The sequence below is a fragment of the Uranotaenia lowii genome, chromosome 3 (genome assembly GCF_029784155.1).
Source record: "Uranotaenia lowii strain MFRU-FL chromosome 3, ASM2978415v1, whole genome shotgun sequence".
Taxonomy (NCBI): Eukaryota; Metazoa; Arthropoda; class Insecta; order Diptera; family Culicidae; genus Uranotaenia; species Uranotaenia lowii.
The window spans coordinates 362,063,058-362,089,342 of NC_073693.1; the positions used below are offsets into that span (position 1 = coordinate 362,063,058).

Consider the following 26,285-nt stretch of genomic DNA (forward strand, 5'->3'; position numbering starts at 1 on the left):
GTCAATTTTGTCAATTTTGTCAATTTTGTCAATTTTGTCAATTTTGTCAATTTTGTCAATTTTGTCAATTTTGTCAATTTTGTCAATTTTGTCAATTTTGTCAATTTTGTCAATTTTGTCAATTTTGTCAATTTTGTCAATTTTGTCAATTTTGTCAATTTTGTCAATTTTGTCAATTTTGTCAATTTTGTCAATTTTGTCAATTTTGTCAATTTTGTCAATTTTGTCAATTTTGTCAATTTTGTCAATTTTGTCAATTTTGTCAATTTTGTCAATTTTGTCAATTTTGTCAATTTTGTCAATTTTGTCAATTTTGTCAATTTTGTCAATTTTGTCAATTTTGTCAATTTTGTCAATTTTGTCAATTTTGTCAATTTTGTCAATTTTGTCAATTTTGTCAATTTTGTCAATTTTGTCAATTTTGTCAATTTTGTCAATTTTGTCAATTTTGTCAATTTTGTCAATTTTGTCAATTTTGTCAATTTTGTCAATTTTGTCAATTTTGTCAATTTTGTCAATTTTGTCAATTTTGTCAATTTTGTCAATTTTGTCAATTTTGTCAATTGAAGAATTTTTCCTTTTTTATTTTTCTTTTCTTGTTTACATTTTTCCTTATCTTTCAAGGCTCTTTTCGATTTCAAACTTTTTAATTGTTTGACAGTTGTATCACCTACTAATTATCATTATTCGCCAAAAATTCATTTTACGATATGATTTTTTCGTGATTCTTATTAGGTTTCTTGGTTTTGAGTTTTCCGTCTGAGAGGTTTTTCATGAAAATATTTTATAAACAGAGAAATATCTTCGCTCCTCTGAGTCGTTTTCTTTTATGTTTGTTTTGCTTATGTTTTCAGAATCAAATATTCGAATACAAATCAGATTTGCCAAACAATTGATAGAATTCGGTCAGTTTCCTGCTCAGATTCTGGCTGCATATGCTAATAAATTGGAGATTCATTTTCCAAGCATCCAGCTTCCCACATCGTGAGAGCAATATTCTCTCACATCACCAGTTGATTATTTTCCATCTCTCAACTGCTGTCAGTTTTGAAAGTTGGCGCGCTTTTCCGGGCGATTTGAAACGCACACGGTAAGTTTACCTGTGTCTGGAAAAGCTCCTTCGAGAGAGAATTTAGGTGGGTGGGTGGTCCATTCAGGAGGGTGGATTGCGAAGTATGTGTGTCGGGCAATTTATACTTCGGTTAAGGGATGGATGCTGCGAACATTCCACACCTCGCAGCTGTGGAATTCGCTGAAACACTTCAGTTCAGTAGCGCGTTGTCCGTCGGACGGATCGGGTTGATGATTTCGAAAGTTCCCGTGACCAAAGAATGGTTGAGCAAATCGTTGTACTCTCTAGTGTTAACTTTAGTTTTTAAAAAGTGTTCCAAGTAGAGTAGTTACAGTTATTAGAAGCCATTAGAAGCCGGATTTAAATTTTGAATATTTTTTCTGTTCGAGAACCAATGAATTTTGTGCGGTAATGAGTTCCCAAGGATGCGGTTGAAGTCAAAATTTCAAACGTAGAAGGATCATTAGCTGAACGGATTAAATATTTGTACTAGGTAAATATTAAACCCATTTTTTTACTTCACTGCATCGCAAATTGCAAAGAAACTTTCCACAAAAGTTAAAAACCACAGGGCAGTACAGTGTTTGAATATGCATAGTAGGAGGTTTCGAACTGCATTTATCATTTTGCCGGTACCTCGCCTTGCCTTGCGTGGTCAATCATTTCTGAAGTTTTCTGACAACCACCTCGAATACTTCGAAACAGACTAGGCACGAATAATGAAACTATTTTAGTTGAAAAACTTACTCTTTATCTCAGACTAGTTCAAACAAAAGGATTAAATCAAACAACACTAATTTATCGAAGCATTTTCCTCTTTCACGCTCGATGAGTCTTCATAGTGGGTATGTTTCAATCTCAGCAACCTATTCTCAGTTCTATTGAAAGCTCATCACAGCAGCTGAAGGGCCGAGAAGATCGGAAATTGTGCGTTTCAAATTTCGAAGCCTGTTGAGATTCATTCTGATTTTTTTCCTTCCATTTTCTAAGCCAGTCAACAGTGATTGTTGCGCAGAGGCTGCTGTGATTGATACTTTGCCTTTGCCTTCCGGCTGATGGATTGTGATGTGATGTGATGTTTGCTTACCGGATTTGTGATTTGTTGATGGAAAGCTGAGAATTTTACAGCTTGAGCTTGTTTGGATTGACATTTTTTCCTTTCTCGCAAATTTCTTCGAGCACATAATCTGTAAAAGAGATGCTTCTTCGTTCCTACACATATCGGGTGAAGCGTCCCATTCAGATGTCTGTCTAATTGAAGAAAGGAAATAATTTATGTTTGGAATCAACAGGCGTGATGATGTTCGCTCGAGGAAAACAGCAACATCATCTTGAAAATATCCAAACATCGAGAGTATACTTTGACGGAAATAGAATTCAGAAATCCCTATCATAAATATGTTCTAAATGCAGAGGTTCAGACTTCATTGTCCATATGTGAAATAAAATTTTAGAAAAATAGATTGCAGCTAGGCCAATCAAACCTACTTCTTATACATTATCTTTAACTTCTTTTGATTCCAAATTAACCTTTTTTTTATAGTTGCAACATTGAAGTTACTGTTATTTTAAGCAGATTTTTTTAAGGAAGAGATACTTGTCAGTGCTTTAATTATTATTATTCATTCAAGTTAAAAATTGCTAGATTGGAATTTCATAATTTTTTGTTCTGTTTCTATTCAACATTTTTGTATTTAATTCTTTTACTCCATCTATTTAAACTATTTTAATGATTCATAATTTTGACTGATGAAAACATAAATCCCAATTTAAGTATCTTTTCCTAAGACTGTTTACAGCGTTTTTTATTTCTTCTTTATTTGTTCATTTAAAACGTTTAATAAAATCTTTGTTTCAGCTAAGCAAAATTAAAATATTTCACCATATTTTGACTGATTTTGATGATGGTGACCAAACCGTGGGTTGCGGCCACATTTAGACCGCGAACGCCAATTTCTGGCCCGCGGATCTTTGATTAACTTCAGTGTTATTAAAGGAGACCTTATTCTTCAAAAACTGAGAAAGATCATAATATTTTATTATAACTTTTTATAAAATTGCAATATTGCAATATCAATACTTTAAATTCTTCGAAATTTTCCCTCATCAGAATTTGAAGCCAATAATAGTTCGCTATTTCGGAGGCAATAAAAAGTATCTTCATTGGACTTTAAAATCTGCGCAAACTCTTCAGTGTATTTTTTTTCATCAGCTTGAATCAAAAGCCAGAAATATGCCAAACTAAAGCTGATAAATACGCTGAGTTAATACCAGGCATGATATTGGAATTTGAAAAAAAGATTTTAGGATGTTCAAAAGTATCGTGTGCTTTTTCATCCGTTAACGTTAACTTATTGCCTGGATCATTACAAATGAAACTCTGTGAAATGTGATGTGATGATAAGAAGTCTCTTAAGAGAACGAATGACCATATTGGTTAAAATCCTCTTTAAATAAACAAAATAGAATAGAATAGAATAGATAATAAGTCATCAGGTTGTTTGGGAAGAGTTTCGAAAGAGTTAGCGTTTTATAATAAAAATTTGTTGATGATTTCGCTATTTGAAAACCCCTACAGTTAGGTGAATAGAACTTTTCCGCATGTAATCGGGCCGGGAAAATTTGGGCTAGTCGGAGAAGTTTAATAAAAATTCAAGAATTATTCTTCAAAAAGCAATTAGAAAAAAATCTGAAAAATTTTTATCATTCAAATATAATAGCTGGTTTGAAATTGTTTTTTTAGGCTTTCGAAAACTACTCTCGATTATTTTGATAAAAGCACGAATTCACTCAGACATATCTTTCTCTCACAAGAATATATCAATGACTGACTTTGTTTTGTTTGTTGTGCCTAGTGTTGCCAAAATAAAAAAACGTTTCCATAGACATTTATTTTATTTTGTTTATCTTCAGTGTTGCCGAATAGAACTTTTATTTTATCTATTATATAAAATTCTCTTGTATCGGTGTTTGTAGTACTACTCCTCCGAAATGACCCAAACGATTCGAATGAAATTATTTTTAGAATATTCTGTAGCCATGCGAATCGGTTTATCTATATATATAAAAAGCAATTTCTGTATGTTTGTTTGTTTGTTTGTCCTCTATAGACTCAGCCGTCTTAAGAGCTAGAGAGCTGAAATTTGGCATGGATACTCATTAGGACCAGGAAGGATGAAAAATGTTTTCATCTGAAGGGGGTCGTCCATACAAGACAAATATTGTTTTCGTGATATTGACGTTATTTTTCGTCGGATTGTGTTGAAAATTTGCACATGAGTGTGTTGGAAGACGAGCAATCGATTTCAGGTGTCAATTTTTTTGTAAGGGGACAGCCAAAGGGGTCGTCGATATTAACTGTTCGCTGTTTTTGCGATATTGACGTTATTATACATCGGATTGGGATGAAAATTTGCACATAGGATTTATTAGGGACAAACAACTGATTTCACTTATCCGAACTAAAATCAGGGGTCGGCCAAAGGGGTCGTCCATGTTAACTATTCACTGTTGATGCGATATTGTCGTTATTATACATCGGATTCAGACGAAATTTGGTACACGAGAGTTTTGAGGGATGAGCAATGGATTTCAGGTATTAAATTCAGTGTAAGGGGCCTGCAAAGGGGGTCATCCATATAAAACTTTCAGTATTTTGCCATATCGTCGTTATTGTACATCGGATTGGGATGAACATTTGCACACGTTAGTTTTCAGGGACGAGCAACCGATTTCAGATGTCAAATGCTTTGCCAGGGGTCGACGAAAGGGGTCGTTCATATAAATAAGTTTTTTACTGTTTTTACCAATATTGACGTTATTATACAATGGATTGCTTTGAAAATTTGCACACGGGAGTTTTTAGGGTAGGGCAATCGATTTCAGTCATCAAAGATTGTATAAGAGCCTCCGAAAGGGGTTTAGCTTTTTGGCAATAATTGCGTTGTTAGGCAATGATCGAGTCGAAATTTATACACGTGGTTTTTTGGCACGGTCAAAGGATTTCTGATTTCAAATTTAGTAGCAGACGACAGACAAAGTGATCGACCAATATTTTTGCAATTATTACTTAACAATGAATTCAGAAGTGCATCTGGAAAATGCTTAGCAATCGACTTTAATTCAAACTGTTCATGACATATTCCAAGTTGAAAGCGAAACGGAGTTCGTATGGGATCAGCTAGTATCGAATAAAAACAACACAAAGTCGCATCAATTGTCCGTAATAATTTAATTTGTAGTTTTTTGAATGAAATTAAAGTCATGGCATCCATTTTTTCGAGATTTTTTTTTCCTTTGGGCGGTTTGTTTTTCGTCTCCAAGGTCGAGGCGTCGCGAGCAGACGTCGTTAGAAGATAGTAACCATGTCATAGCATACTGATCAGTGAGAATATTTTGGCGCATATTTCTCAACCAAGCATATTTTCAATGCAAGTGTGGCGATATGAAGCCTCGATGTGATTTTTTATTGTTCTTGATTCCTAGCTCATTTCTACAGCACATGATTATGAATGACGCCTAGATGTGACTCAGGTTGACATTTTGCTGATCGAATAAAACATATAATATTTGTTTTGCCAAAATCTGAAATTGAAAAGTCAGGCATCCATTTTTAGAGATTTTCTTTTCTTCGAGATGTTTGTTTTTCGTCTCAATAGGCGAGGCGTCGCTAGCAAGCAAACGTCGTTGCAAGATAATAGGGGAAAAGTTCATGTAACGCCCCATGTGGCTAATACGCGCCACTCTTGTTTTGAAGAATCTGAAACATTTTAAGCCTGCAAAATATTACCAATTTGTTTTAAATTCTATGATTAGTCATGGCAAGTATGAATCTTTCCTTATAATGCCCCTGTGTCGTGATGATTTCACAATTTAGTTTTTTCTTCGACTCGATCTAAATTTTAAAACACTTTCAATAAGGTGTCACCAAGCAGAAAAAAAACGAATAAGACAATATTTTCTGACACATCGATAGAGAAGAATCTAAACTATGATTTTATGCTAAAAAATCATACTGAACTCGCTAAGGTATGCTTTTTATGGGTATGTTCTATCACGGCCCATGCGCTCGTTATAACGCGCCAATCGTAGTAGGCTTAAAATAGCATTAATTTTTCAAAAAGGCCAATTTTCATTGAACATGAAAAAAAAGTTAAAAACCATATTTTGAGCGTGAATTCAGCCTAAAAAATCTACTTTTCAATTTTTTTGAAATTTTGATTAGTCCATTTTGATTTTCTTTTCAGTCAAAGTGTCTGTAAGTATTGGTGTGTTTTCGCTGCTTTCAGGTGCGTTCGGCTGCTAGGCGCGTATTGAATACACAGCGGAGCGTATTTGCAACACAGTTTTGTTCTATGGCTTTGAATATGGTTTTTAAAAATCAAGTTTTTGAAGCAACTATAGCAATTTGAGTAATAAAAAATCATAGGCATTTGTAGAAAACACTTTTCTTCAACGATTACACCCATTTTTAACACAATTTGTACGTGGAATACATAGAAAATCAGCGATTCGCTTAGGTGGCGCATAATAGGGCATGTTCCCCTATTAACCAAAGCATACTGTTCATTGATCGCTGGAAAAATTTAAGAATAAGGCGCCTATTTCTCAACCAAGTACCTATATTTCTTATGCACGTGGAAGCGATATGCAGCCTACTTGTTTTTTTTCTTGCTTATTTGTACACAGCACATGGTAATAAATGACGCCTAGATGTGACACGGATTGATTTTACGATCGAATCAAAACCATATAAACGATTTCAAATATTAAAACCATTTTTAATTCGTGTTAATTTAAGTAGTAAATTGTTTTCCAAAAAATATGAATTTGGTAATGATAAATATGAAATAATGACACTTTGCGGACGTTTGAAAATAAGGAATTGGGAAGCTTTACATTCAATTTCGTATAATCCGATACGCCTAGAACGCTGGACACATTAACTGAACGAGAGTTTGTTCTTTGAAATAGATTAGAAAGGATTAAAGTTTTTAAAGGGCGAATGAACTTTTTGATTTTTTGCAAACGTAAGTTGAAGTTATTAATAAAATAATCTACTTTTCAATAACAAAAAGTGTGGATATGCATTTTCCGGAAGAATTTTCAATTAAGAAAGTAAACTAGAGCAAGTGCGAACTTTCAACTTTTACGAAAAATGTATACAATTTGTGCTTTTTTTTACTCTGTTTTTGCCGGAACAATCCGAACATTCTTAGCAACAGCTTTCTCAAATTGTGCTTTTCTTGTCACTCTGTCTCTGTTCACGAGAGCTGAAATAATTTAATAGTGGCCATTATTCTTATAAGAAACAGCCTTCCCAACCAGAAGGCCAATTCTGCAGCAGTAGCCTTTAAAATCCAAATCAAAATAAAAAAATAGAAGCAGCAGCCTTAAAAATCTGCGCCTAACCGAGTCTGTCTTTTCCCACAAGAAGGCCAAATCAAATCAGACAATCAGCAACAGCAGCCTTAAAAATCTGTACTTTCTAAGCCAATTCCGTCTTTTTCCACCGGAAGGCCAAATTAAAGAAAACAATCAGCAGAAGAAGCCTTAAAAATTTGCACTTTCTAAGCCAATTCCGTATTTTTCCATCGGAAAGCCAAACCAAAACAAACAAACAGCAGCAACAGTCTCCAACAGTCTTCCAAAGCTATTTCGTCTTTATCCACCGGAAGGCCTAATCATAACAAACAATCAGCAGCAGCAGCGTTAAAAATCTGCGCTTCTTTACCCAATTCCGTTTTTTCCACCGGAAAGCCAAACAAAAACAAACAACCAGTGACAGCAACTTTATAGATTTGCACTTTCGGAGCCAATTCCGTCTTTTTCCACCGGTTGGCCAAATCAAAGTAAACAATGAGCAGAAGCTGCACTTCCAAAGCCATATTGGCTTTTTTTTCCACCGGAAAGCAATATCATAACATAACTCAAGTTTTCATGTAAGTTCATTAGTTTACCAGACACTTTGATCAATTTTACAAAAAACTAATCAATTTTTAAAGTTATAATCAGCTTATTTTATATTTTTTTTCTACATTTACCAATTAAGGGTTGATCTTGAATTTAAAAATATATTTAATCATGATTAGAAATGTGAACTCTCGATAAGAAATTTACGTTTAGACCTTAACAGAATTTTCTCAAAGCACATAATTGATACTAAAATAAAATAAAATTATCAAGCGCAGGTTTAATAGTTCAAAAGCTTGAGCTATTTTAAGCTATTCACATTTTTCACAGTTAGTTGAAATATTTGTTTCTGGAAAGGACAAAAGATACAAACTATGTTTTTCTTATTAACAATTTAGATTTACTACAATTAGGCGCCATGAACTCATAACATTCGTCAGATTTTATCTATCAACTCCTGTTTGTTGATATGAAGTTAAAAAGTTTTAAATTGAATCAGTTTTGAAGAAAAAATTCCAATTTTTTTTAATAATACTTCATTCAATTTAGAAATAAAACTTTGATGATGCTTTAATTTTCCATTTTTTTTAAATTTAGAAAGATATCATTAGTACTTCTGATATTACTGAAAAATGTTGAAAAAATGGATGAATTTTATTTAATGTTTTAAAGTTTTGTCAAAAAGTCATGAATTTCATAAATAATTTTATCTTATTTTAAAAAAATATTTAAAAAACAATAGCTTATAGCATCCAGAGTAATCAAAAGAAGCGCTAAAAGTATTTATTATTATACCCCTAAACCCTCCCTCTGCCCCATTCACACGGCCTTGCCACTTCTTCTTTGGATGTAGACAACTCCTACAGGCCAAGGTTGTCGAAATCTCAGAAAAACTTTTGAGCAAATTTTTCTCACAGAATCTATGTCACAGATCACAGAATTTGGAAATGCGTTCGTTTTTTAAATGTATATTCTTATGCCAATATTTATTTTAAATTTCTCACACCAGTTCGAAATCTTATATGCAACAAAATTACAAACTATATCATTGCACAAAACCTACATATCAAGTATTTTTTTTTTAATAAAAAACTCAATAACATCAAAAATACAAACGGTGAAATAACTCTAATCTTCCAAAATTAAGTTTTTTCATCTTGTAATCTTTCTGATACTTGATTTTTTTTACGAAATTTACATAAAATACTTCAAACTTTATTTATTTCCTCCTTCGGGTTTTTGGAAATTTGGGGGGGTGACAAAAGAAGGAATTCATATTTGTTCCAGCCTAATTTGTTTAGGCAACCTTGATACAGGCTTGTGTTTGAGTTTTCTTCTTTCTGACAAGCATTACTGCTGTTAGCATTGCAAAAGCCTGTATAGTTGATTTAAAATTTACATTAATTTGAAAGAAGTCAATCACCATAAATATTTTTATTTTTTTTTGCGAATTTGTTCTCATTTTTTGGTGGCTCCAGAGAGTAGTTTTATTTGATTTTTAATTTTAATTTTTGTTTAGTAGGGATGCGCAGAAGGTACCGTCCATGGGGGGAGGGGGGGGGTACTTATAGAACATAAACTCAAAAAATAAAAAAATACAAGTAAACTGAATCCACATTTTCAAAACAAATCAGAATAAATGTTTCAAATCAATACTATTTCTGGTAAGTCATTGAAAAATCATTCAAAATGATGTTCCTTATTCTGAACTAGAAATTTGCCAGAAAATAAGTTCTATGCAGGCTAGACCACTGTAGTATCTTGAATTGTGGAAAAAATTATTTTGATTTTAAATGTGAATACTCGATTAGGAAAAAGAACATTTTTAACCTAGGATAATTTATTCAATAGTTGATTATTGAATTTTATTTGATAAAAAGAAGAAATATTTAATTTTATTTCAAGACTGTCAGTGATCAAAGTCAAAAATAAAACCCTTTTCTTTACTAAAATTCGCCAGTTATCAAAATCAACTGCTAAAAATGTTCTGAAAGACAAAATAATAGCTTTATATATTTATATTTAACATGTTCAATTACTATGACAATTTACAGATTGTGAAATGATCAATAAGAAACTGATAAAATAAAAATTAAAATATCTAATTCCAAGTTTTTTTTTGTAAATATTGAATGCACAAAGATAATACAAATTAAGTTAACATTTCTCATTAAAATTGAAATTTAAAGTTGCCTTTTCGAATTAAATCAACAAGAGATAAGATAAATTAAAAATCATGATCGGTTGAAAAACACGATATAATATAATAAAAAAAAGAGAAACTTTTATAATATTTCAATCGAGGGTTTTAAGGTTTAAAATTTCAAGATCGGAATAATTTGTCGCTATCAATTAGAATATTTGGTCCTGAAAAGGACAGAAGGTGGAAAATATGTTTTTCTTATTAAAAATTTAGTTTGAAAAGCAGAAGATTATGTTTTTTAAACAAAAAAAATTAGATTTGAAAAACAAAGACAAACTTATGAAAAATATTTCATGAAATTTAAATTTAAAGTTTGGTAAATTTATTTGAAAATTAAAAAAAAAACACGAAGATTTAATAGATTAGCTTTTTTAATATTTTAGAAGGAGTTTTTTTTAATGAACTCGTTATGCCATTAAAAAAGTTGATAATATAAAGGATCAGCATTATGGTGCCTATGATTGAATGATTGATTTGGCAGATTAAAGCGTCATGAACTCGAATCTTTTGTCAAATTTTGCCATTTACCTTGCGTTTTAGTGATATGGAGTTTATACGATTTAAATGTATCAGTTTCGAGTGAAATCAATCATTGAAAACTGATGAAGTCACAAATCTAAAATCTGATTCTAAATTTGTTTAAAGTGCGCATTTAATTCAATTGAGGAATAATATTCCAAGGTTGATGATGCATCTAAAAAAGTTAAATCCTACAGTTTATAAAAATTGGGAAAGATATCAAAAATTGGCTCTAAGTGTTTCAAAAATTTATCTAAATCTAAAAAATTTAATACGATTTTTCACCTTTTTTACTACACCTTTTTGGTGCAATCTTAAAACAAAAAACCTTCAAACATTTTGTTCCAAAATAATAGAACAATTTGAAGATTATGTCAATTGTGCATAAACACTTCACAGCGTGTTTTCCTGATCGAAGCCTTTAAGCACATATACAGTTGCGTTCAATAAATAATGAAATCGCTTGAAGCAGTGCACTCGCTTCCAACTTTGACCAGCTGCCATTTCTGTCTGTCACAAAATCTAGTTCAACTATCCAACTAACACTTCACAAAATTTAAATATTGTGAAAAAGACTATAAAATAAATAAAGCTATTCTCAAAAAAAAAATGGAAATCCGAGATTGCTTCACAAAATTCGCTGCATTTTTGCCAATTTTCATGATCATAATTTCAAATACTTAAAATTTGGTAAAAAAAATGTAAAAATGTTCGATTTAGTTTCGTCAAATCGGTAGAAGCAATCAAAAATGGAAAAATTAGGTTCATTATTGTCCCATAAGCGAATTCATTCTATTTTATACGGATGCCTCTTTAATATAGTCAATTGATAGAAACTTCCTCCTGCTTTGATTAGAAATAGGAAATATTCAATAAGGAAGAGATTCTAACGAAAGAACGAATATAATTCTTGCTTCAAGTTTCTATGTATCAAATTCGTATATCAATTTTTTTTGCAGGTCGTTTCTGAAACTCTGTTTTTCGTATTTTGCGCTGTTGATTACGACATTTTTCAAACAATCATCCGTAAAAAAAAGAAAATTAAATCTTCCATTCTTTTTTGAATGCAACTGTTTAAATACTTTCGCTCTCAAGACCTCACATGGTTGATTTGATTCATCAATTTTACATTTTTGATGTACAAGGGTACCTTATCCCAACGATGATCATCCTAAAGGCATGGCTGACGACGATTTGGACTGTTTTTACCTTGTATAAAAAAACGAATAGAAAACTCATAATCCTGTACGCTAAATTGATCCTTGTGTTACGCAGCATTACTGTTTATTTCAATCTGTTTTTTTACAACTGATTTCAAAACCTTGACCAAGAGTTGTGTCAAAATCGTTTTCATCGTTAAACTTTTCCTCCCTGCTATCAGTCAAACAAATATTGATTTTCTACCATGAATTTTATTGGAACGTTTTCCTACAATCATGCTCGAATCAAACAAAAAACACTTTGATTATGTATCGAAAAAGAAACTTCATTCTTAGCTCGAAATCTCAACCGAAACAGGGAAAAGCTTCACTGCACGCGGCTTCCATACGTAAAGTAATAAAAACAACTTTCCTACTGCATCGACCTTCTCGGAAAGGATCATCGATTATTAAGGATTAATTTTTACCCTCAATCATAAAGCAAATCGATGAAGAAGGCCAGTAGGTTCAACTCATTAAGATAAGCAAGTGTTCAACCCTTTTGTTGTTGTTGAAAAGGAATAATCTTTTCAACGAACAATGAGAAAAACAAACTTTATTATAATAGAAAGTCTTTTGAATCGTTAATAAGCCTTCGTCAAATGGGAAAATCTCAATTTGAAATCTGAAACCAAGTCATAAAATTCTTGAATGAGCTTGTGTGTGCTTGATTTCACAATCCAGTACAAATTTCAGGTCAAAATCACTCTCTGGAGCCACTACTTTGGCAATTAAGCAAAATAAACACTTATGAAACCATAAGTATTTGAAAGTTGAAGAAAATTGAGAATTTTAAGCATAAGGTTGACAAAATTTGGCAGTAGTTTCACTTTTTATAACACAATTTTTTAATGATGGAACATAACATTAACAAATGCATAACAAATATGCAATGTTATCTAAAATCAGGTCTCATTTTTTCAAAAATATTTAAATTATGTTTATGATGCGTCGAACCCTTTTAATTAACTTGTTGTTAAATTAGGCTAAATTTACTCTCTGGAGCCACCATTTTGGTAAAGCTTTAAACAAATTACAGCATTCCATTTACCATATCTTCTTTCGTTCTCAATAAATGCATTTAATAAACTTACATCTCAAGAACGCGAGAGTAGGTGAAAAATCTATAATCACCGAAAGAATTCCACGCCTAATTGCCGGGAGGAATTTCACATGCCTCTCTTCAAGTGGAAATAATTTGTGAAATAGTAGTACAGTGTCACTGGCTTTTTGTTCCGAACATTAGCAGCTGCTGCTGCAAGAAAAAAAAAAGAGCAACTAGCAGTTCATCCACTCTTTCAAGCATCCCGGAAGAAACATTCCGGATTAAAATAACGACACAAGAGAGGTACTCACTTACAACTAGGTACTTTGAACGAAAATTGAGGCAAAAAAAGAAGAACGACTTAACGTCACACCGAAATGGAAAATCCCTGTCATAGTTTCGCTAGCAGCTCGCTCACGAATAGACTGACGACACCTTACACAGCTAGCATCGAAAGCCGCCCTTTAAACCCACTCCGTTTGACCCGCAAATTGCTTGCACTGCTGCTGGAGAGGGTGGTGCAAATGACATAAAAGAGGACTGCATTGTAAATCTAACGGAAAATATAACTCAGGATGGATTCAATTTCTTGAATGACGCATTTGATAGAATGTTTCGAATAAACTTGTTTAATTTTTGGTCAAAAACATAAATAAAAAAATAACATAGTAGTAAATCTGTAAATTTTTAGGTGATGAAAAATTTTACTTTTGAGAAAAATCGACCATCATATTAAACGCCTTAAATTAGGCAACATAAAACATGTTCAAAATAAAATTCTTGAAAAAATACCAACACGTGTTAAATGTTCAATCTTGAACCATTCCGATAATCTAGAAAGCTACTATCAAGGGCAACGTTCAAATTGCTTTTGAGAGAAAGAGTGGCTGTACTATCTGTGCATTTTCAGATTTGCACTGTACCTTGTATTCATCATTCATCATTCAGCTTTTTTTTTGCTAAAAATCATTAATTTTAAATCTGATTTGGCATTTTTATCATTTTTGTCATTTTCGTCATTTTCGTCATTTTCGTCATTTTCGTCATTTTTGTCATTTTTGTCATTTTTGTCATTTTTGTCATTTTTGTCATTTTTGTCATTTTTGTCATTTTTGTCATTTTTGTCATTTTTGTCATTTTTGTCATTTTTGTCATTTTTGTCATTTTTGTCATTTTTGTCATTTTTGTCATTTTTGTCATTTTTGTCATTTTTGTCATTTTTGTCATTTTTGTCATTTTTGTCATTTTTGTCATTTTTGTCATTTTTGTCATTTTTGTCATTTTTGTCATTTTTGTCATTTTTGTCATTTTTGTCATTTTTGTCATTTTTGTCATTTTTGTCATTTTTGTCATTTTTGTCATTTTTGTCATTTTTGTCATTTTTGTCATTTTTGTCATTTTTGTCATTTTTGTCATTTTTGTCATTTTTGTCATTTTTGTCATTTTTGTCATTTTTGTCATTTTTGTCATTTTTGTCATTTTTGTCATTTTTGTCATTTTTGTCATTTTTGTCATTTTTGTCATTTTTGTCATTTTTGTCATTTTTGTCATTTTTGTCATAAATGAGATTGATTAAACAAAATGATTCATTGTTGTGCATTTTCTGTGATTTGTTTTTAATGGCTTTGAAAATTCAATAAATCGTTAGCATGTGCTCTTTCGAGCGTTCGATACTCAAATAAACATCATTCCAAGCTTGAAATTACCTCAGCCGTATGTCACTACTGTTCTGATCTGAACTTTCCCCATATAAGTATCCCATCTGTATGCATGTTGGCCTTCTAATCGAAAATCTGACCGGAAGTCAGCACAAGAAGACGGACAGCATCATCGATGAATGGGGAGGATAAAACCGGACTCGAGCCCAATGCCAAGACGATTCGATTGGATTGGATTGAAACAATATCCATTTGATTCCGGTGGTTGCCCGCGCACCGGAAACTGCTGCTTACCTGCCGCCGACCGAGTGAGGTCCTATATTGCTGCGGATAAGGTTTGTTGTGAATGCAAACGAAGTCGGCAGAAGAATTCTTGGAAGACACAACCAACCTCTCCACGACATTTCGAGTTGATTGAGTCCGGAAAGTGTGTCTCCTTCTCTTAGCAGACAGGTGGGGCTGCTAGCATCCTAATAAGATTTTCATTTTGAAGGTCAGCCTCGGGTATTCTTGCTTGGATGCTTTCGTCTGTAAATAGAGTTATTTTGGCCAAATCACTTTCAAAAGGCTATTCTCAATTTAAATTTTACCTTTTTATTCCCAGTTTTTTCACTATTCTTCTCACGACGACAGACCGACAATCATTATTCAAACGACCCCCGACGACGATTTTCAAATTAAACTTTAAACTACTTAATAAGATAGTTTTCTTGAATCATAAACACAAATTGTTTAGGTTCAGGTTTTTTTTCGTATGCAAAACATTTCCAAGATCTGCGGCCGTCAAGTTTTGTTTAAAACATTCAATTTTCGCATGCTGTGATGTAAAAAATAGTTCGATTTCTATCACATACGGCTTGTTTGAAGACTGTGAATTCTTTTTTCATGTAATTTAACTTAAAAAAGTTTTAGCAGCTGATCTTGAAACTTTATTCCATTGTAAAGTCGCCTGAAGAGGTTATCTCATCAAAACGACTGCCATCAGCAAAATTATGTGTAGTTTTACAGTTACTCATACCCTATGCTTCCACGATACAATTCGTGACATGATGCTCGGCTGTCCACACGTGAGTAAACCTAATGGGTAGAGTCTCTTTTTTCCTCATAATCTGATGACCAAAGCTAGTATGTACAGCTAGCCAGCAGCAGATAATATGTAGTAGGTAGCGTTCCACTGACCAGCATAAAAATGAAACATCACCAAAAACGACAGCGACAAAGTATAGTAGTAGGCGCTGCTGTCCAGGGGGTTATGTTGTTAGTACCTAGTGTTGATGATGATGATGACGTTCCTATGGACACAGTCAGTTGCTACCATTAAAAGGAGTCCTTGTCATCCAACGGTAGCTTGGATGGGTGTTCATTCATTTTTTTCTTCATACATTTTTTCCGAAAGCAAGGGATATAAGGATCGTTAAATGACCACGTGGACCATCCATTGTTGACACATAATAAGTTAACACTTTCAACCCGTATATGAGCGAGTCAGCTTAGCACCAACAGTAGAAATGTTGGAAGGAAGCGACAATGACCTTCAGCAGCGATGAATGAGAGAGCTGAGGCAAAAAAAAAACTAATCGATCCATCTTGGGTGGAACACTATAAGCCATCCACAAGTTGTTGACATGGGACCCAGGGAATTACCGCTCCCGGGTATGATAGATACCGAAAGGGTAACTAGTTTTGTGTTTCTTTCGCTTACTCTCCGGCCACACTGCACTGTCAGCGCGGTCCCTGAAAGTTTGTTTGTAAACAAGACCATTTATGATGGCTCTACGGGATTTGTGAAAATCCACTGAAGTGGGTTTTGTTTTAATCAAAATTGTTGGTGAAAAACGGAGTAAAACTAACACTGGTGAGATAATAACATCATGTCCTTACAATGATGTATTAAATTTCGACAAAAATCATAAGAGCCAGAAAAAAGTAAAACAAAAGTTGGAAAAAGCTAAACGAAATTCGAACAACTACAAAATAAATTCAAGCTAAACAGAAACAAATCAAGCTGAAGCTGAAAAAGTCGAATAAAATAAGAATAAGAAGCGATCAAGAGCCTAACGAAAGTCTAAAATGTCTGACAATCCACTAAAAAAATTCTCATGAAGATCTTACAAAAGCCTAACAAAACTCTGACAATAGTTTGAAAAAGTCTGACAAAAGTTTGAAAACGTCTGACAAAAGTCTGAAAAAAGTCTAACAAAAGTCTGAAAAAGGTTGACAAAACTTATACACATTACTGAAATAAACCTGACCAAAGTCGGACAGAAGTCTGACAAAACTCAGATAAAATAGGAAAAAAGAAAAGTTTGACAAAATTTGGAAAAAAGTAACAAAAGTTTAACAAAAGTCCGCAAAAAAAAGTCTGACAACAGTCGACTAAAGTCTGAAAATGTCTTACAAAAGTTTAACACACGTCAGACAAAAGTTCGACAAATGTTGATAATCATCAACTACCACAAAAATGATAAAAGAATGACAAAAGCCTGAAAAAAGTCTAGCACAACTCTGATAAAACTCCGAGAAACGTCCAACAAAAGTTTAACAAAAGTCTGCAAAAAGTCTGACAAAGATCGAAAAAAGAATGACAAAAGTCTAAAAATGTCTTACAAAAATTTAACGAAAGCCTAACAAAAGTCGAACAAAATTTGACAAATGGCTGAAAAAGTATGACAAAAGTCTGATAAAAGTCTAACAAAAGTAAAAGAAAACTTTGACACAAGCCTGTCAAAAGTCTGACAAAAGTCCGACAAAAGTTCGAAAAAGTCTGACAAAAAACTGACAAAAGTCAGACAAAAGTGTCACAGAAGTCTGACAAAAGTATGACAAAAGTCTGACAGAAACCTGATGAAAGTCTGATGAAAGTTTGATAAAAGTCTGAAATATCTGAAAAAAGTCTGAAAAATATCTGAAAAAAGTCTGACCAAAGTCTGACAAAAGTCTGACAAAAGTCTAACGAAAATCTGACAAAAGTCTAACTATTATCAGCCTTTTGTCAGGATTTCGTTAGACTTTTTTCAGATTTTTGTCAGACTTTTATGAGATTCTTGTCAGACTTTTGTCAAATTTTTGTCAGACTTTTCTAAAGTCTGACTAAAGTCACACAAAAGTCTGACAACAGTCTGACACAAATCTAACAAAAATCTGACATCAATCTGACAAAAATCGGACAAAAGTCCGACAAAAATCTGAAAAATGTCTGAAAAAAAAATCTGAAAAAAGTCAGACCAAAAGTCTGACAAAAATCTGACAAAAGTCTGACAAAAGTCTGAAAAAGGTCTGACAAAAATCTGAAAAAAATTTTGACCAAAATCTGAAAAAAGTCTGACAAAAGTAAGATAAAAGTCTAACAAAAGCCTGACAAAGGCTTATTAAAGTCTGATAAAAAAATTTCAATAATGTGACCAAAACGGAAAAAAAATAAGATGACCAGTCCGACAAAAAAATTTCAAAGTGTAACAAAAGTCTAACAAAAGTCTGATGAAATATTGGCAAGATTCTGACAAAAGCCTGACAAAAGTCATACAAAAGTCAAGCCTGACAAAAGTCATACAAAAGTCTGACAAATCTCTGACAAAAGTCTGACAAAAGCTTGACATAAGTTTGACAAAAGTTTGACAAAAGTTGGACAAAAATTGGACTAAAATTTTACAAAAGTTTGACAAAAGTTTGACAAAAGTTTGACAAAAGTCTGACAAAAGTCTGACAAAAGACAAACAAAAGCGTGACAAAAGTCTTAAAAATGACTGACAAAAGTATGGATTTTTTTTTTTGAAAAGTCTGACCAAACTGACAAAAGTATGATAAAACAGTATGTCAAAGCCAAACGAAAGTTTAACAAAAGTCTGACAAAATTAAGACGAAGTTTTGACAAAATATTGACAAAAGACTAACAAAAGTCTTACGAAGTTTGATGAAAAGTCTGACAAAAGTCTGACAAAAGTCTGACAAAAGACTGACAAAAATCAGACAAAAGTCTAACAAAAGTCTGACAAAAGTCTAACAAAAGTCTGAAAAAGTCTGACAAAAGTCTGACAAAAGTTTGACAAAAATGACAAAAATGACAAAAATGACAAAAATGACAAAAATGACAAAAATGACAAAAATGACAAAAATGACAAAAATAACAAAAATGACAAAAAAGACAAAAATGACAAAAATGACAAAAATGACAAAAATGACAAAAATGACAAAAATGACAAAAATGACAAAAATGACAAAAATGACAAAAATGACAAAAATGACAAAAATGACAAAAATGACAAAAATGACAAAAATGACAAAAATGACAAAAATGACAAAAATGACAAAAATGACAAAAATGACAAAAATGACAAAAATGACAAAAATGACAAAAATGACAAAAATGACAAAAATGACAAAAATGACAAAAATGACAAAAATGACAAAAATGACAAAAATGACAAAAATGACAAAAATGACAAAAATGACAAAAATGACAAAAATGACAAAAATGACAAAAATGACAAAAATGACAAAAATGACAAAAATGACAAAAATGACAAAAATGACAAAAATGACAAAAATGACAAAAATGACAAAAATGACAAAAATGACAAAAATGACAAAAATGACAAAAATGACAAAAATGACAAAAATGACAAAAATGACAAAAATGACAAAAATGACAAAAATGACAAAAATGACAAAAATGACAAAAATGACAAAAATGACAAAAATGACAAAAATGACAAAAATGACAAAAATGACAAAAATGACAAAAATGACAAAAATGACAAAAATGACAAAAATGACAAAAATGACAAAAATGACAAAAATGACAAAAATGACAAAAATGACAAAAATGACAAAAATGACAAAAATGACAAAAATGACAAAAATGACAAAAATGACAAAAATGACAAAAATGACAAAAATGACAAAAATGACAAAAATGACAAAAATGACAAAAATGACAAAAATGACAAAAATGACAAAAATGACAAAAATGACAAAAATGACAAAAATGACAAAAATGACAAAAATGACAAAAATGACAAAAATGACAAAAATGACAAAAATGACAAAAATGACAAAAATGACAAAAATGACAAAAATGACAAAAATGACAAAAATGACAAAAATGACAAAAATGACAAAAATGACAAAAATGACAAAAATGACAAAAATGACAAAAATGACAAAAATGACAAAAATGACAAAAATGACAAAAATGACAAAAATGACAAAAATGACAAAAATGACAAAAATGACAAAAATGACAAAAATGACAAAAATGACAAAAATGACAAAAATGACAAAAATGACAAAAATGACAAAAATGACAAAAATGACAAAAATGACAAAAATGACAAAAATGACAAAAATGACAAAAATGACAAAAATGACAAAAATGACAAAAATGACAAAAATGACAAAAATGACAAAAATGACAAAAATGACAAAAATGACAAAAATGACAAAAATGACAAAAATGACAAAAATGACAAAAATGACAAAAATGACAAAAATGACAAAAATGACAAAAATGACAAAAATGACAAAAATGACAAAAATGACAAAAATGACAAAAATGACAAAAATGACAAAAATGACAAAAATGACAAAAATGACAAAAATGACAAAAATGACAAAAATGACAAAAATGACAAAAATGACAAAAATGACAAAAATGACAAAAATGACAAAAATGACAAAAATGACAAAAATGACAAAAATGACAAAAATGACAAAAATGACAAAAATGACAAAAATGACAAAAATGACAAAAATGACAAAAATGACAAAAATGACAAAAATGACAAAAATGACAAAAATGACAAAAATGACAAAAATGACAAAAATGACAAAAATGACAAAAATGACAAAAATGACAAAAATGACAAAAATGACAAAAATGACAAAAATGACAAAAATGACAAAAATGACAAAAATGACAAAAATATGACAAAAATGACAAAAATGACAAAAATGACAAAAATGACAAAAATGACAAAAATGACAAAAATGACACAAAAATGACACAAAAATGACACAAAAATGACACAAAAATGACACAAAAATGACACAAAAATGACACAAAAATGACACAAAAATGACACAAAAATGACACAAAAATGACACAAAAATGACACAAAAATGACACAAAAATGACACCAAAAATGACACCAAAATGACACAAAAATGACACAAAAATGACACAAAAATGACACAAAAATGACACAAAAATGACACAAAAATGACACAAAAATTTCACAAAAATGACACAAAAATGACACAAAAATGACACAAAAATAACACAAAAATGACACAAAAATGACACAAAAATGACACAAAAATGACACAAAAATGACACAAAAATGACACAAAAATGACACAAAAATGACACAAAAATGACACAAAAATGACACAAAAATGACACAAAAATGACACAAAAATGACACAAAAATGACACAAAAATGACACAAAAATGACACAAAAATGACACAAAAATGACACTAAAATGACACAAAAATGACACTAAAATGACACAAAAATGACACAAAAATGACACAAAAATGACACAAAAATGACACAAAAATGATACAAAAATTATACAAAAATGATACAAAAATGACACAAATATAACACAAAAATAACACAAAAATGACACCAAAATGATACCAAATAACACCAAAATGATACAAAAATGATACCAAAATGACACCAAAATGACACCAAAATGACACCAAAATGACACCTAAATTACACAAAAATGATTCAAGAATGACAAAAAATGACATAAAAATAACACAAAAATGACACAAAAATGACACAAGAATGACACAAAAATGACACCAAAATGACACAAAAATGACATAAAAATGACACAAAAATGACACAAAAATGACACAAAAATGACACAAAAATGACACAAAAATGACAAAAAAATGACACAAAAATGACTCAAGAATGACACAAAAATGCCACAAAAATGACACAAAAATTACACAAAAATTACACAAAAATGATACAAAAATGACACAAAAATTACACAAAATGACAAAAATGACTCCAAAATGTCTTGAAGAGAAATAGAATATTACTTTAAAACACCACAAAATTGAAACCAAAATAATACAAAAAGTACCTACAATAATAGAACTTCTTTCAAAAATGTCAATAGAAATGTAAAAAAACTGCATCAATGCTTAAAATTGCAAATTAAAGTCACGTTTTGACAAAATTCTTCTGCCATGACAGTGGTACAATATTGATTAAGGAAATTGGAGTTTAAACACTCGATAGCCATACAACGGAAGTGCATTTAGCAACAGTCTGCTCAAATAGCGATACACGAGTTACTTTTTTCTGCTTCCGTTTCTTCTTCACCGGAACAGCTGGTGTCCAAATACACTAGTAGCCAAAACAGGCGAGTAGGTGGAAAGGCTGCTGGAAAAGTTAAGCTCCTTAGCGGGTGACAAAAAGCGCGAGGACACAAACGAGCTTAATTAAAATACGGTCGGCAACCAGAGAGCGAACCACTTGACTTAAAGCGCTCGGGACCGATTCTCGAGGACCCGCCGTCGCTTTGATGGGCAAAAATCCAATCAGTGATAATTATTTCCCTCCATCAGCCGGAAGCTGGAGACAGAAATCGAATCGTGGGGGTAGGTGTAGAATTGGTGAAACAACGACGACACGGTCAGACTTAGGGTTTGGGTTTTGAAAGTGTCGTAACTGGGAATTGATGGGTAGAGAAAGTTTGTTCGGAGAAGGAAATTCTTAGGACATCTGAAGAAGAACACAGCTTTCGGTTCATTAATCCCTCATCTTTTGTCGTCCAGATCTATCTGAAAAAGTGTGCCTGATTTTGCTCTTCAATCGTTTTTCCGCTTTCCTTCCAGGAATTCACGCTAGGGTGAATCCGCCACCATTAGGCGTCTTGGAAGTGGAAGAAATACGAAAATGCGAGAAAATTTCCATCTTTTATTCATTCCGAACGCGTCAAAAACTTGAAAGAATCAGAACATGGAAAATAAAACAAACAACCTAATCAAGGTGGGGAAATCGTCCAAAAGCTTGACCATTGATTGATGTTCGAAAAACAAAACCAAACAGAGAGAGAGAAAAAAAACACAAGACAGGCTTTCAAGACAGAAGCCCGGTCAGTGGCTTAAGCCTGAAGTTGATCAAATGCCTATGGCAATCATTTATTACTCCTGAGCTGATAAGTTAGATTCCCCATTCCAGAGTGTTCAGAATGTTGGTATTTAATTATCTGCTTCTTTGTGGAAATTAATTAACTGCACTTGAGTTTGATTTAAGAATCTACCTAATACTCCAAACATCCGATGAGTAATTTCATAACAATTATTTTGAGAAGCTTGCATCTGTTTTCAAACGAAAAAAAATATTAAAAACCTTAGCAACCAAATGCAAATCGCATAAGATCCTTCCAATGTTTTCAGATCAACATCTTAAAGTTCGGGCAATAAACCATAACCAAAAAGCAAACTGTTGCATTGATTCGATATTGGCTAGCATCCTTCTGGGAACGACACGTTCCAATAATAGCACGTCGATATTCATAAAGCACGACGACGTGGCATGGAAGTAGGTACTCACCGCAAAAATTGAACCCACTAAAACCACAAACTGAGCGAGTGGTGGGAAACCACTTCAGCAAAAAGGATCTCCCAACTGCGAGAGGTTTAATGCGAAAGGATAACATATTTGCAGCATGAAGGGTTTTTTTTGCTCCTGATGGTTAACGCAATGTTCAAATGGATTCAAGTGGTTGAAACCGTAAAAGTTTTTATTATGTTCCAATTTTTTTCCACATTTTTTCTTTCAAGGTTCGATTCACTTCTTATCATAAATAGTCTCTATATTTCATATTAAGACAGTTGCGTCCATTGGAAAATTTATTCGAGCATTTTTTTTCTATCGATACTGAATCGTTCCTTTCCAACATACCGGAAAGCGAGTTCCGTTCAGGTCAAGGGATGATGCTGCTGTTCCTGATTGTCGGAAATTCTGGAATCCGCGGCCGCATTCGAGTTGAGGATTCCAACCCCTTCTTCTCTAGTCGTGTCGGGAGAGTCGGGATTATACTTCATAAATTTTGCGAAGCGGTGTTCGGCGAAGGTCAGTCAGTTCGTTCGACCGTCCGGAAGATGTAGGGGAAGAGGGGGCATAATGCCCACGTTAAGAAGAAAGCCTTGTTTTAGAATGCATTTGAAAAGATTAACTTTAATTTTCGATTCTGTTTGGAAGTTTGGTTTATTTTTTGTCTAAATCTGTTAGTTAGAATAACTGGAAGGTCAAAAAGACCACAAATTTAATGAAGTTTAAAGAGTAGGTTGAAAACTGGATTTCAAATTCAGTAGGGGCATAATGCGCATATGTGTGTACCCAATCGCGCCGTTTAACGTTTAATAAGTGTTTATTGATCCAAGTGCCTCCGAAAGTGTTTGCCAGGTAAAAACACTTCTATTCTACTTTACTGGTAGAAAAATGTATTGCTACGCGCAGTGCTGCCAGATATACTGAAATACTTGTGAAAAGTTAATTAAATCTGTATTAAATTTAGGAATTTTAAATATATACGTTTATATTCAAGTTATGTTTTCCAATAAAACTTATAAACATCTTTAAAATTGTTGTGATGAAATTGCATATAAATTTAAACAAATATGAAACATGCTTAAAGATAAACGGACATGGCGCGTTTTGCCCCACCTAGACATGTTTATTAAAACTCGTTCAAAATAACAGAAAAAATAATTGAATAAGGAAATTTTTCGTTTTGTGATGATTTTCAAGACCAATGTTCATCATTGTAACAGATGTCAGGTAATTATTTTGTCGATAGATGCTGTAATTCCTTACGAAAGTCAAGGCACAAATTGCAAGGAATATGGCTTGAAAAGTATTTTTGGATTTTTGCAAGGATTTATCGCATATTTGATGCTAATTTTTTGTACAAAAGGTTTCTACTGTTAATTAGAAGGGAATAGCGTACCGAATTCTTAAAATAAGTGTATATCTAGCTAGATATCGCAGTGGGGCGTTTTGCCCACACTGGGCATTATACCCCCAGTTCCCCTATTTATATCAATGGGCTCCGTCCGCCGGAATGTGAGATTGAATTTGGCCCCTTTTCCGTTATGATTTTCCTTCATCTTTCGGTGAAGGTTTGGTTAAGGATAACATTTTTTTTTTGGTTCGAGTGTGGCGATTTTTTTCTCACAGCAGCAATATATATAACAGAAAATTTCTATCGGAAGAATCTAACATTTCACAAAGTTTTGATGAATTTCCTTAATTAACAGTATCTGTTCAGTCTGCAATCTGTGATCGAAAATGCTGGGGATTACATTCGCAGCTGGTGGTAATTGTGGAAATATCCCTAATGCAACTGCAGCTGGTTGCTATCTTAGGTGGGGGATTTTCATTTGCTTCCTTTATAAACAATCCAAGCAGGCAGGCGATGGTAAACCTGTTAATTTATGCAGTTGGTTATTATGAAGTCGACTGTGATTATTATTTCGTACCTTAGTAGGCACTAGCATTTTTCGCCGTTTCTTCAGTCGATATTATTTGAAGTTTCTCTTTGAAAAAAGCGGAATTTAACAAACAGGAACAAGATCTGAGACTATAACTAGAACTAGAACTAGAACAAGAACTAGAACTAGAATTAGAACTAGAACTAGAAATAGAACTAGAACTAGAACTAGAACTAGAACTAGAACTAGAACTAGAACAAGAACTAGAACTAGAACTAGAACTAGAGCTAGAACTAAAGCTAGAACTAGAACTAGAACTAGACCTAAAGCTAGAATTAGAACTAGAACTAGAGCTAGAACTAGAACTCGAACTAGAACTCGAACTAGAGTTAGAACTAGAAACTAGAACTTGACTTAGAACTAGAATTAGAACGAGCACCAGAACTAGAGCTAGAACTTGAATTAGAATTATAACTATTTAGAACTAGAACTACAACTAGAACTACAACTAGAACTACAACTAGAACTACATCTAGAACTAGAATAAAAACGAAAACTAGAGCTAGAACGAGAACTAGATTTATGTAGAACTAGAACTAGAATAAGAACAAGAGCTAGAACCGAATTTGAATTAGAATTAGAATTAGAACTACAACTAGAAATAGATCTAGAACTAGAATTAGAACATGAACTAGAGCTAGAACAAGAACTAAAGTTAGAACTAGAACTAGAATTAGAACTATAACTAGAACCAGAACTAGATCTAGAAGTATAGCTAGAATTAGAACGAGAACTAGAGCTAAAACTAGAACTAAAATAAGAACTAGAACTATAATTGGAACTACAACTTGAACTAGATCTAGAAGTAGATCTGGAATCAGAACTAGAACGATAACTAGAACTAGAGGTTGAACTTGAACTAGATCTAGAATTAGAACGAGAACTGCATTTAGAACTAGAACTTGAATTATGTAGAACTAGAATTAGAACTAGAACTAGAACTAGAACAAGAACTAGAACTAGAACTAGAAATAGAATTAGAACTAGAACTAGAATTGTAACTAGAACAAGAACTAGAACTAGAACTAGAGCAAGAACTAGAGCTAGAGCTGGAACGAGAACTTGAACTAGAGCTAGAGCTAGAACTTGAGTTAGAACTAGGAACTAGAACTTGACTTAGAACTAGAATTAGAACGAAAACTAGAACT

At 32.3% G+C, this 26,285-nt stretch overlaps 1 protein-coding gene and 1 long non-coding RNA gene across 2 annotated transcripts in view; one reads left to right on the top strand and one right to left on the bottom strand.

Moving 5' to 3' along the window:
• The first annotated feature begins 1,286 nt into the window (after window positions 1-1,286).
• Window positions 1,287-26,285, top strand: part of LOC129751117 (calcitonin gene-related peptide type 1 receptor) — a 157,631-nt gene continuing 132,632 nt past the window's right edge. Inside the window, exon 1 of the mRNA XM_055746425.1 lies at window positions 1,287-1,565. The gene's annotated coding sequence lies outside the window, so the exon portion shown is untranslated. The remainder of the gene's footprint in view (window positions 1,566-26,285) is intronic.
• On the bottom strand, window positions 14,796-15,339 carry LOC129751122 (uncharacterized). The gene is made up of 3 exons (XR_008738612.1): window positions 15,199-15,339; window positions 15,000-15,136; window positions 14,796-14,932 (listed from the first exon to the last, which is right to left on the bottom strand). It is a non-coding gene; the product is annotated as an uncharacterized LOC129751122 (long non-coding RNA).